We start from the raw sequence: 13932 nt of genomic DNA, 5'->3' as shown, positions 1-13932 counted from the left end.
TAAACAATATATATAGTTTGGAATTATTAAAATTAGAACTATTTTATTCATTGAGTCAGCCAGTTTGAAAATATAGAAAATATTTTGATGTTACCAAATCATTTTCCATAAAATTTTCACTAATTTGTCTAACTATAAAATATGAGTGTACTTTTTCTTTATATGCTAATTAACATTTGATATTTTCTCGATTAAAAGATAACTTTAAAAATATTTCAAATATCTAAATAGAAAAATTGCATATTGTGATCTATAGATGAGGTCGAGCATTACTGCATGTATTTACTGGGTATTGCTATTCATTTTTCTTTGATATGTTTGGTCGCTTTGCATATCAGGATAAGTTTTTAATATAAATTTTTGTATTTATAATAAGAAACTTCAGGTTTTGGTTAACATTATAAATCTTTTCCACTTTATCTACTTTTGTCTTAATTTGTCGTATTATTCTAATGTAACTAACATTTATCTATTCATTTTAATTGTTTCTGATTCAAAATAATTAAATAACATTTGTTAAACATATTCAGAATAATCTTATAACTGATGATTTCCAAACACATTCAGATATTTGGAAACCTCACGTAAAGTTATTACCAATCCAATCTAATCAAAATCAACTTTTGCATTCAATTTAATTGTTTTTTTACAAACAACCTTACCCACTACTCGGACAAGACTCAGGGCCCTTACTTTGTTGAAGAGAAATAAAAGGCAGCACTCTCTTCAGTTCATGCCATCCTACCTGTGTGCCTGATGTAGCTTCTAACTCTCCCCGGGTTCGATTATCGAACAGTGATGAAAGCAAACTAAGTTTCTTTTGACTGGTGCTGTTTGAATTTGGCAATGATGTCTTCTGTGTGGATGATACTTACATAACAGTGCTCTCTCATTAAAAGTATGGACTATCTAAATGCACTCTAATGCTGACCACTCACGGTCTACATTGACCAAGACCACTTTAGCATCCTCCTCAATTTGGCTAGCCCTACCCTCTCAACTTGATGGTATTAGAGGATGGGACTTTCAGGAAGTAATTAGAATTAGATGAGGTCGTAAGGGTGTAGCCCTCATAAATAGGATTTGTATCCTTACATGAGTCAAGAATGAGCTTTCTTGTTGTCTCTGCTCTCTGCCATATAAGAATGGATACGAGAGAAGTCAACAGTCTGTAACACAGAAGAGGGTTCTCTTCAGAACCTCCTTCTGCTTGCACCCTGTTCTTGCACTTCTAGCCTCCAGAACTGAGATAAATTCCTGTTGTTTACAAGACACCCAGATTATGGCAGTTTGTTAGGGGCCTGAACTAAGTCACTCATCTTTCCTTTGAAAGAACTGACTTCCTCTCTGATTTTTCGCTGGCCTTTTTCACATATAGGCAAGGGTTGATAATGGACTAAAAGTGAAAAGACTGAATTTTGACCACCTCTAAGCAAGTCACTTATAGATTAATCTTGTAAATTTGTGCTGATATTTGAGTTATATTAAGATATTGTTCTTTGCTGTATTGTGTTTTCCTACCCAAGTACATAATGCTGATTATTTAAGGTTTTTAAACATCTTACAGTAAAGGTTTAAACGGTTTCACAAAACATTTGTACAATTTCATCAAGTTTATTCTGGAATGTTATATTTTTATTCATAACTCTAAGAATATTTATTTGATTTGCTAATTATATCATATATGCAGACTTTAATTGCAGCTAATTATCTCTACTTTTGTCAGACTGCAATTGGAAACTGTTATCATCACTATTTTTATTTTAAAATTTATTGGATTTTGACCTTAGGGCCTAGCAGAAAGAAACAAGCATTAAAAATAAAATTATATTTTTTATTGTAAGGGATAGGATTTCTTTTTTATTTACTTTATCATTTTAATTAATTTGAACATTAAAATATCCTGCATACTTGTTTGTATTTCAATCACTTGATTTGTCATGGGTTCAGAAAAATAGGTTAAATTGACTAAGATATCATTTATTTCTTTAAATAAGTTCATATAGTTACTGAAATATATGTTTACACTTCCATTTTTTAGTGTATAAATTATATGACATAAAAGCTCTTTTATTTTTTTGGATAACCCATTATTTTGAACATTTATAAAACACTTTCTCTTAGATGAATCTCTGGCATAAATATGTATAAAAGAGTTACATTATTTAGCTAACATTAAAGTGATTTTTTATTTTAAAACTCAAGTTTATCCCATTTATATATTTTTAGAATAAAATTTATTTACTATGAAATTTTTAACACATTTTGTGTAAATTTTTATTTTAATGCTCTGAAGATTTCTACTTTATGCTATAAATTACTTTTTCTCTTTGTATAATGTTTGTACTTAATAGTTAATAAACTTTAAACTTAAATAATTTAAACTTAAATAATCAGCATTATGTATTTCTATATCATATTCATAGTAATGTAACATGTATCCATGTGTATTTTTGATTTACAAATTAGGATTGTAACTACCAGCTTTTCTTACAAATTATACAAAAAACTGATGATATGCAAATTAAACTGCAATGAGATATCACCTCACACCTGTTAGAATGGCTTTTATCAAAAAGACAAAAAATAACAAGTGCTGGCAAGGTTGTGGAGAAAAGAAAACCTTTGTGCACCACTGGTGGGAATGTATATCGGTGCAGCCACTATGGAAAACAGTATGGCTGTTCCTCAAAAAATTAAAATAGAACTAGCATATGATCCAGCAATTCCATTTCTGGGTATTTATGCAAAGAAAACAAAAACAGTAATTCAAAAATACATATGAGCCCCCATATTCATTGCACCACTATTTACATAGATGAGATGAATTTGATTTTTATACCTTCAAAAGTTAACACAGGCTATTTGATTTGAGCAATTCCTCCTCAGTATCTCCTCAATTAATACCTCTTTCGATTTTGAGAGATAATAAACAATCTATTAGTATCATCCAAAGATCTTGATATATGATCGAATCTGACCATTTGGTGGTGGTAGTCAGTGACTAGAAGTAGTAGCAAGTAGGCCTTCAGTTAGAAAAGATTCCCAGAACTGTTAACAAGCTTCCTCAGCTAAGAATAAATTATTCGAATTGTACGTAAAAATATGGAAACAATATAAAAGAACATCATTTAAGAGAAATACAAGAGAAGCAGGTAGCAGAAGAATGAATTTCTAATCCCAGATCTGTAAATCTGACACACTTTAGTTCAGTGCTCTTGAGAAAATCTCTTAAATTTCCTGCATTTCTGTTTTTCCACAAATGGTAAGTTTGCATTAGAAGAAATTTATGGCTCTAATTCTGTTAATTTAGATCATAAATTCTCATTATTATGAGTTAAATTCGATAGCAAAAAACAAGATTTATAGGGGTCAACACTCAGAAAGCAATTTTAGTCATTAACAAGCATCTAACAGCTAATTTTCACCCATATTGTCACATTCCTCACGAATTTAACTTCCTCCACTCCTAGGTTCACTGATATGGATGCTCTTAAATCATACACAATTTTGTTTCCTTAGTAAATAATCTTTCGTGTTCACAGCCTGACTGTTCTCTCCTTAGATATTGCAGTGTACACTTTTCTCACCTTGACCTCTCCATGTGGTTGGAGCTTGTCAGGAGACTCAGACACCATATACATTTTAGAATAGAGGCACTGAGTTTACACAATAGTGGAAACTTTGTATATCTTGCATTAAATCCCTGACTCATGTATAAATCCTGGCATTTTATAATTTGAAAAATATGCAATATTCTATTTTTAATGTAAAATTTTAGTCTTTATAGAGCTAAATATTTATCTCTATAGAACGTATGTGTATTATTTGCTAAATTAATTTGTTCAAATTATAAGTAGTGTTACCATTCTGAATATTGTTTTATTTTTAATATATACTCTAGTTGATTATTGCTGGTACAGTTATAATTATATGGTGATCTTGTATGAAGCAATAGTGCTAAACTTTCTAATCAATTTCTAAAATTCTGCTGCTTTTTCTATATGCATAATTACATTACGGATAATTGTAGGGCTTATTTCTTCTCTTAAAATATTTTGGCTTCTTACATCATCTTATGTTATTGTAAGCTATATCAATTCTTCTAGAGAAATAGTAGAAAGTAGCAATAATAGTGGGCTTATTTATTTTTGTTTTTCTCATGTTCATATAATGTTTGTTATAGGTTTTCAATATTATCTTTAACAAATTTGGGAGATCCTTTCTGTTTCTAAAGTGATATTTATACACACACACACATACACACACACAAGCATACATATAGAGTCATGTGCCACATAAGGACTCTGAGACAAGGACAGACTGCATATATGATGGTGGTCCCATAAGAATATAGTGGAGGTAAAATATTCCTAGTGATGTTATAGTGCAATTCATTACTCACTCGTCTGTGATAATGATGGTGTAAACAAATTTATTGTACTGTCACATAAAAGTATAGCATATAAAATTATATATAATATATAATACTTGATAATAATATGAAACAACTATGTTACTGGCTTATGTATTTTCTACACTACACATTTTATCATTATTTTAGAGTGTGCTCTTTCTATTTACAAAAAGTTTGCTGTAAAACAATATGCCGTGTTCTGCAAGCAACAGCCTCATACATCTCCCATTTACTGTGTCTCCTCATTACATCATTTTCTCATATGATTAACTTAATCTAGTGTTGTTTTGTACAGTAACATGCTGAACAGGTTTGTGGCCTAGGAGCAAAGCCTGTACCATATTGACTAAATGATTTATTTAATTTTTCGCATTTATTTTTATAAGCAAAATTACCTTTTAATTTCCTTTTTTAAAAAATTAAACTAATATGGCAGGATAATTATAAAATCACAGTAGTTGTGAGAAGTAACACAGAGATTTTTTTTTTTATCCTTTACTATTTTCCCCCAAAGAAACATCTTGCAAACCTATAGTACAATATTACAACCAGGATATTGCTATTGATATACTCAAGACACAGAACACTGTTATCACCACAAATATCCCTCATATTTCTCTATTATAGTAACATCCACTTTCCTCCATCTTCTAAACCCTGCAAATTAATAATCTTACATTTCTAAAATTTTATCATTTCAAGAATGTTATAAAATAGAATACTACAGTATATAACCTTTAGAGATTAGTTTTTTTCACTTGGTGTAATTCTCTAAAGATTCTTTAAGGTTAATAAATCTATCAAGAATTTGTTTTTTCTTTATTGCTGAGTAGTACTCCATTGTAAGAAGGTGTTGCAGTTTTTTTAACTCCACCTATTGAAGGACATTTTGTTTGAAACGAGTTTTCGGCTATTAAAAATAAATCTGCTAAACATGTGTGTATATGTTTTTATATGAACCTGCTTTTGTATTGTTTTGGAATAATTATAAAAAAGTGCCATCACTGGTTCATATGGGAGGGGCATGTTTAGTTTCTTGGTTAACCATTTTACATTTTCACATGCAATGTGTAAGTTATCCAGCTTTTCTACATCCTCCCACCTTTCGGTGTCATCTCTATTTCTTCTTTTAGACGTGCTGATAATTGTGTAGGGATATCTCATTGTGGTTTTAATTTGTATTTTACTAATGCCTGATGATGCTGAATATTTTTTCATGTGCTTATTTACCATGTATGCATTCTCATTCATGAAATATCTCGTAATTTTGCAATTATATAATCATAATTTGTTATTATTAAATCGTCAAAAGTTCTTCACACTTTCAAGACTCAAATATTTTGTTACATATGTGGTTTAAAATATTTTCTCCCAGTCAGTAGCTTCTTAGTTCAATCTCTAACAGGTCTTTCATAAAGCAAAATTTCTTTCTTGTTTATTATTTAAAATTTTGATTCAGTCCAATTCATCAAATTTTCCTTGTAGGGATTGTGCTTTTGTTATCAAGTTTATCAACTCTTTTCCTAGTTCTGGATTTAAAATATTTTCTAAGTTTTTAAAAATAAATATTTTATAGATTTAAATTTTTCATCAAAGTATATATTTTAAAGTAGTTTTGTGTAAGGTGTGATTCTTAATGTGTGGGTCTATTTGTTGTTTATGTATTCTGTATCACTGTATCTATGCCTCATCAATACCACATGATCTTAATAACTATATATACACATATATATATGAAATGAGTCTTGAAATCAAGTAGATTAGTTATTCCTCTCACTTTATTCTTTTCCAAAGTTTTGTCAGTTATTAAAAATAAAATAATTATTAACTCTATTGTATTTATATATGAAATGCATAATTTACTATGTATGTTAATTAATATATTTTAATTTTGGTATCGAAAACTTCATTGTTCGTATATACAAATACAATTGACTATTGTATGTTTATCATGTGTCCTATAAGATTGTTAAACTCAGTTATTAGCTATAGGAATTAGAAATATTATTTTCGTAGATTCCTTAGGATTTTCTACATTAGCAATTATATAACCTACAAAATCGGGAGAGGTTAATTTTTACTTTCTAATATAAAAGAAAAAAAACACCTGTATGTCATTTTTTTCCTTGTTGCTTTAGCTAAAATATCAGCACTAATTAAATAAGAATGTTGATAGCAAATCCCATTGCATTGTTCCTGATCTAATAGAAGGAAGCATCCAGTCTCTTATTAACATGATGCCACCTGCAGTTGTTTTGTAAATGTACTTTACAAAGTTGAAGAATTTGCATTTTGTTCCCATTTCGTGAGTTTTTTTTTTTTTTTTGATGAATTGGCATTAGTTTTATCAATTTTTTTTGTTTTGCATTATTTGATATAATCGTGTGACTTTTCTTCTTAAATGAGTATGGTGGAATACATTGATTGACTTTCTTTCAATGTTAACCATCCATGTATCCTTGAAATAAATCCTACATGATCATAGTGTATAAATGTTTTATACATTAGTCACTTCTATTGTCAACTATTTTTTAAAGAATAGTTATCTTTTATTCTGCATGGCTTTGGTATCAGGATAATACTAACAATGTAATAAATAGAAAAGTCTTTCCTCTCTTTTTACTTTCTGGAAGATATTATATAGACTGAATATTGGGTCCTCTTTAAATGTTGGCAGTTATCACAGTGTTACTATTTGTGGGCAATTTGAACTTTGGTGTAGCCCCAGTAGCATGGGGTGGGGGGTGCAGTAATGATGCAGAAGTGTAATTAGCATTTTACCTAGGTTCTTCCTCACTGACACAGAGAAGAATCACAGGTCAGTAAGATTTAGAAAAGATTTATTAAAAAGTACATTTTAGAGAGAGCACACTCCAAGGAAGGAAAGAGATTTCAGCAAAGAGAGCTGTACCCACCCAAAAGTGGGATGGTCAATTATATTTGGGCCGTGATGGGTGGTTACAAAGGCGTTCCTATGTGATTGGCACATGAGGTCATTTTGATTGATACTTGGCTGCTGTGTAACACTTTGCCTAGTGCACATGTGCTTACCCAGAATTCAGTCTGTTATAACTAGATTCATGAACTTCTGGGCATAAACATGGTATTATAATGATGATATAATGAGTTTTAAGTTGTGGGCAGGTTAGGGTAGCACCAGCAACTATAATCAGATTAAACCAGCTATAGATTATTATCCTACTGTCTTTTGTCTCTGGGGATGCAGGAGGAATTCTCTAACTACCAACAGGATGTTCTTTGGGCAGGCTCTAGGCTGGGCCTCTATTCCTTTGCTCCCTATCAGTTATGTCTGACTAGCTACCTATCAATAGGAGCCAGTATTCAGGTGAACTCCACACAAAGTTTAATGTTCTGCTTGTCGCTTTCTTGAAATTAGTAATAAATTTTGAACAAGAGTTCCTAGATGTTCATTAGCACTGGGTCTCACAAATTTTGTAGCCAGTACTATTTTTGATGTATAAACACGGTTATTGGTGAAGAAATAATTGACTCAAATTAATATGTACAAGACTTTTACAAAGGAAATGGATAACTTATTTCTTAAGTGGCACCAATTTGCAATAAATGACATATTTGATAAATATTCTTTGGTGTTTATTAATTTCATATTTATTGCATATCCATAAAACTATAGATCTCCTGTATGTCTGTCTTTATTGATTTTAATAAAAATATTACATCATTATTGCTAGCTATTTTAATTTGCATATTTAATTATGCATGAGTTAGAAAATAACTATTGAGAAGAAATAGTGGATTGAGCCCACATTAATGTATAAATTTTCTCATAATAAAACTTAATTATAAGTTTGAATTATTGATTTCTTGCTTGGGTAAACTAATTTCTCTATTACCAGTGGCAATACAAACGTATCATAATTAGAAGATAGAAGTAGGTAATGGAGATGTGTCTCATCAGATAATTACATCTCTCAGTTTGATGAACCTTAAGGAGATTGATTGTGTCCAGACAAAAATTCTAGATTGATTGTGTCCAGACAAAAATTCCTCTAGAGGATGGTGAAAATATCAGTTATAATGACATATTTTTATTTGCTACCTTTCTTATAAAATTTATAAATAGTCTAGTTTATGTTATATAAACATTTTTCTTTTCAATTATTCAGATGATTAAAAGAAAAAATAGATATATTAAGGTACTATTAACTTAAACTATTAACTATTAATTTAGAAACAGAAATCTCAAGGTTTAAAATTAATGTTGATATGATGTCATAAAGATGATGGACTGGGAGGTCCACATCCCTCATTCTCCCATAGAAACATAATTTTTTAGCCATCCACAGACAAAAATGCCTTTGTGGCAGCCTTGGCACCTAGGTAAGAGGTTGCAAAACCCTGGTGGAGCCCAAGACTAAGGAAGATTGCCTTAAGAAGGCAGGACCACACCCTGGAGGCAAGCTTGCTGACTACTGCAGTCCAGATGGGAACCTGAGAACAGCCCTGTGCACCTTTTGACTCTGCCCTAGTCCCACTTATTCATGGTCCTCCTACCAGCCCCATCCTCAAGGGATGAGGGAAAAGCCATATATGCTATTAATCCTGTAACAGACCTGTCTGTAGACCCTGAAACAGCCCTGTAACCCAGCTGCAGCCCTAATCAACTGTGGTCCCAAGGCTGTCCTCTTGGGCTGAGGATCCATTGCAAGAAGATCTTTACCTGCCAAAACAAGTCTTAAAGATGGGAAGAGGTGCCTGCTCCTTCAAATGCATAGATGACAACAGAAGGCTATACTTACGAAGAATCAGGCAAACAGGATACCACCAAAAGAAACTATTATTACATCTTTACATTTAAATTTGGACAATGTTTCTCTTCCGGAAAAAATTGCAATAGAAACACATATGCTTTTATATCGTATTATACAATTTATCAGTAATCAGATACTTAAGAGTTATTACCAGGCAAGAGAATATACATTTGAATTCTGCACCTGTTTTATTTTATAAACTACTAATAAGTCACTATTTGATTATGCAAGAATAATAATAATAATAACAATAATAAATATTCAGTTTACAATATTCCAGTAACTCAGCTAGGTATTTTGAGTATGAAGTATCATTTGACACTCAAATAAACCCATTTGTTATTATTGTCTCTATTTCATACTTTATCTAAAACCTATTAAATAAGTTTCTTAAAAATTAAATCTATTAAATAAGATAACTAATATTAACCAGCTTTTAAGATGAAAATCAGGCACATTTAATGTAATAAACATACTCTTAACTACTTCATTTGCCTTCATTTAGTTGGCTCTTTCCTCTAAAGGTGTTTCAAATTTTTAAAAAGACATGCTTTTTCTCAGTTAAACATATTACCTTTATTATCACGTAACTCATAAAATGACACAGATCCTTTTCTAGAAGCATTCATTCTATCCAAATAGAATTAACCTTAATCTTACTTTCTTTAGAGAACATAGAAATTGCCAGTTCCTATACATAAAATGTCTTTGTGGAAATACATAAATAGCAGAACAGATGTATATTATGTCATCATGATGTAAGTGTTTGGTCTGGGTACGGTGGTTCATGAATATTTTTGTTGTTTCTGTTTTGTTTCTGCCAAGGCAACTTTCAAATAACCTTCACATGTAATGGTTTATAATTTGGAGCAAGTTTCCTTTTCTGAAAGTCAACCAATTATAAGTACACGTTTTACATTGATGCCTTTTTCTGTTGTTAATATTTTGATTCTTATCAATAGAGTACTTGTTATCCTCTTATATAGTTATTAAACAGACTCTAACATGGAAACAATGGCATTCACTCAGGGGTATAAGAGGAAACCTAGATAAGTAACCATGCTTAGTAGTAAAGGGAACCAAAGTTTTGCTATCCTGAAGTTGCCTTTTTTGAGATATTGATTTTGAGCTGTTTATTAAAAAATAAGACTTGGAAGGAAATTTTGGCCCATTCTCCTTTACTGCTTAAGACATTCAGACAGAAAAATCTGCTTCAGAAAGAGAGCCTTGACTTAATCACCTTAAGGATCTTTACCTTAGCATTAGTCAAGAAGACACCAAGCCTGTTAACTACATCTGCCCTGTTTTCCATTGTTTCTGAGTTTCCCAGCAAGAATTTTCCTTCCTGTATGTTCAACTCTTCCTCAACTACTTGTAAATTGCCCATTCTCACTTCTGAAATCTACAACCTCTTTCACCCTTTTTTCTCTGTTGTCCAAATGTTTTATAAGCCCAATGTTGTCTCATTATCTTTGGAATTTTAATGCTTATGTGAGAAATACCCAAGAGTACGTATTAAATATTTGATTTTCTCCTGTCTATCTGTTTCTGTTAATTTGATTATTAGCCCAGCTAGAAGAATTTAAAAAGTTGGAGGAAAAGTATCATTTTTTAGTCCCCACAGTAGATATAGCTTCTGCATATGAGAGCTATATAATTAATCAAGATTGATTTTGAGTTTGAATTTTGACACAATGAAGAAATAAATTTGAATTGATGTAACTATAAAAGTCATAGAAGTACTAATAGAAAGGCAAAGAAGTTAATCAATACTTCAAGTAGATATTAAATTAATATATCAGAGAAGCACATACAAATAAAATAACACTAAACATGGCCAAAATTTATAGAGTTTACAAAACTTTCCAGGCTATCACATAAACTTTTAGCTTTGCAACCAATTGCTACTGCAGTGGCAATTATTCTCTCTAAACACAGAAGAACTGAGGAGGTAAAAAAGCTGATAAATGAATTTTTGTCTGGACACAATCAATCTCTAAGCCATTCTTATTTAAATGAACATAATAAATATTAATGAACCAAAAAGTGTGGTACTCTGTGGTTGGTATAGAGAAAATCATAGTTCTATAATAATGGTGTTTTGAGAGCAGGAACCATATTTTAACCTAAAATGAATCCCAAGATACTACTAGACTAAGACTCATAATTATCTGTTTAGCACAAAATAGAATCCATTCTAGATGGCCAATATCTGACATTGCAACTATTCCATAAAATGAGCTCTCTACAAAAATGTTTCTTGGTCATATCTCAATTTTATATAGCAATTTAGATAATACTTATTGTTCATATTATGGCACTACAATCATTTATTTATTTTTTGCCTCTAGAATCTGAGATCATGCAAAAATAGCTTGAACATTTGAAATTGTCCTCTGTTTTAATATCATATTGAAATTAACAGGAATTTGAAAGGGTAAATGCAAATATAGTGTGGTAGCCATCATGCAGTCATGGAAAAAGAAAGTTAATACATTTTTCCTTTCATATTTTTTGTAGCATATAGTAAAAAAGTGAGAGTTCTTTATTCAAAACACTCTCATATACAATTTGTTATTTTAAAAACTTTTTCCCTAAAAAATTTACTGAATCAAAAAGTGAAAACCAAACAACAAAACCACCAATAAAAAACAATACCCCTCCCCAAAAAATTTAAAAACAAAACAAAACACTAATACTTTAGAATTGGAACTGGGCATAAATATAAATATTTTAATTTCAAAGAGGAGGACACGATTTGCTTTTCTTTAACTAATTTATATGTAATTGATTTAATCAACATTTGCTTAGGGTCATGATATGAGTAAAAAAAATGGGGGGAAAACACACTATATTTATTTTGAGAAAGATTTGTGAGAAAAATAAAAATATACTAACTCTGCTTTATGTCATGTAATACTTATGAAGGTAAAATTGCTTTTCTTAACTTGAAAAAAAAGTGTTGTTGGCTTATTAAGTAGGAGAAACTCAGTGGGAAAGAATCATTATATAGGTTTTTTTTTTTTTCACTTCTAGATCACTTATACCTTCTTATCTTTTATAGCAAATAGCACAGTCACTTTATATTTTCAGATTAGAAAATTCAATCCAAACTAAATAAAAAAAATGATCCTATTTTTATCCAAAGCGACCACATTCCCACACAAACACACATCTCTCTCAAGGTCAGTGACCTCTATTGAGATGGAAATTATTGTTTGCTCACTTTTCATTTCTTCAAGACTCACAATCTTGGTCTAGATCACTTGTGATTTGGGCTGAGAAAAGGAATAAGGAGAAAAAAAAGCAAAACCTATAAATCCTGAAGTAGTTATAAGAAATTAGCTTTATTAAACTATAATTAAACCACAGCTCATATTTTTTCAGCTTATGAGAAACAAGAATATATATTAATGCCACTGCAAACAGTAATAGTTATTGTCTTCTACAACTTCAGGTAAAGAAGAAACATAAATTCTTATCATGAAGGAGGTGAGAAAAAAATTAATTGAAATTCTTTAATAAAGTTTTATGGCCTGCACTTTATTCATGAATTCCATTTTAAAATACATTTTTTTTTTTATTTTACAGTACTTGAGATTTTTTTTCTAGTCATAATAACATGAAATGAACACATACTATATGTTAGAAGCTGATCACATTATTTTACTAAGGAGTAATTTTAAATGAATTTTAGCAGCTGGCTTGTATACCATTAAGAGATTTGGGACTATATACTTTAAAAGTGTGTTGAATGAAATAACTTTGAAATATGTTGAATAAAATATATACTACTAGAGCATAAATTCAGAACTTACATCGTTAGGTCTTTAGACAGACATGAGCTATGGGGAAAACAAAGAAGTAAAGGCCCAGCCCAGAGACAGCCAGGAGGTGGCCCAGGAAACACCCATTCTGTAGTTTAACAATAACTCCTCCGGAATCCCCAGAAACAAAGGACAGGAGGGCCATAAACCTATAGCTGGTCTAACCTGGCCACAGGGGCTTGCACAGAGGATACTACCCTAACCTGCCCATAACGTCAGCCTTATTATACCATCATTATAATGTCATGCCTATGCCCGGAAGTTTATGAATCTAATTATAACAGACTGAATGAATTCTGGGTAAGCACATCCACAATAGACAATGTGTTATATAGCAGCCAACTGTCAGTGAAGGTGACCTCACATACAAATAGTCTAGGACCTCCCATCAAGGTCCAAATATAAACAGACCTTTCCACTTCTGCATTGTTAAGCTCTTTTCCCTGAATACCTGCTCCTCCCTTGGGGTATACTCTGTCCTTTATTTTTTATCTTTTCACCTCCCAAATTCCACAGGGCTACAGCCTTCCTTAGTGTGGCTCATCTCCTTCTAAAATATACTTTTAATGAATCTTGTTTCTTCTAAATATCACTGAGCTGGAATTACCTCTGTGTAAGGGAAAAGAACTGAAAATCCTGTGTTACTGGGGCAGCGCTGGGGCTCAGATTGACCGGAACAGTAACAACATCACTATTATATATGGTATGTAATTATTTTCCATAAGATTGATTTTTATTTACATACCTTTTTTGAAACTATGTTAATGAAAATAGTAAAAGAATATTTACTATTTTAATTCAAAGTAAATTAAGTTATTACTTTTCAGTAAAGAAGTATGCCCTTGTGGATATTCTAACCACATATTAAAATTAACCTTTTACCTTCAATTCAAGA

The sequence above is a fragment of the Pteropus vampyrus genome, unplaced genomic scaffold, assembly GCF_000151845.1.
Source record: "Pteropus vampyrus isolate Shadow unplaced genomic scaffold, Pvam_2.0 Scaffold27, whole genome shotgun sequence".
NCBI classification, from domain to species: Eukaryota; Metazoa; Chordata; class Mammalia; order Chiroptera; family Pteropodidae; genus Pteropus; species Pteropus vampyrus.
Note: the sequence above shows the minus strand (reverse complement) of the source record.